The sequence below is a fragment of the Octopus bimaculoides genome, chromosome 18 (assembly GCF_001194135.2).
Source record: "Octopus bimaculoides isolate UCB-OBI-ISO-001 chromosome 18, ASM119413v2, whole genome shotgun sequence".
In the NCBI taxonomy this organism is placed as follows: domain Eukaryota; kingdom Metazoa; phylum Mollusca; class Cephalopoda; order Octopoda; family Octopodidae; genus Octopus; species Octopus bimaculoides.
The window spans coordinates 46,797,988-46,798,782 of NC_068998.1; positions in this window are offsets into that span (position 1 = coordinate 46,797,988).

Sequence of the window (795 nt, forward strand, 5' to 3'; positions counted from 1 at the left end):
ATATATATATATATATATATATATATATATATATATATATAGAGAGAGAGAGAGAGAGAGAGAGAGAGAGAGATGAATACACATATATATATACATACATATATAAATGTAAATATATATTTACATATATTTATATATATATATGTATATATATATACACATATACATATATATATGTATACATACCTAAATATATGTATATATATATATATATATGTATATAAATATATATGTGTAAGCATACATACACAAACAGAAGCACACACACGCACGCACACACGCACGCACGCACGCACACACGCACGCACACACGCACACACATGTATAGCTGTACAGTTGTAGAAAGCTATTAAATCGCATACATATGTATATACCTAACTACTTCAAAGACCATTTTGACACTTCAGCACATGTAACGATGTTAACATATTTATTTATTCAACATCTAATGTTTTAGGATGTCTGTGTGTCACGTATTGTCACTTTTTGCATGTATAATATAAAGAAGAGATGGCTCCCTGTTGGCATACTGTCAATTCAGTATGGAGACACCTTGCGGCAGAGTTCCACCATGCCGAAATCTTCACACTTTTATATACACACACACACATGCTCACATCCGTACGTAATAATGCATGAATGCATCCATACATTCTTCCATACAAGTATGATATATGTATGTTAGTATGCATGTATATATGTGAGTATATATATGCATATATATACTCATCATTTCTAGGTAATTTAGGCGGTATTAGAAATAAATATATATATATATATATATATATATATATA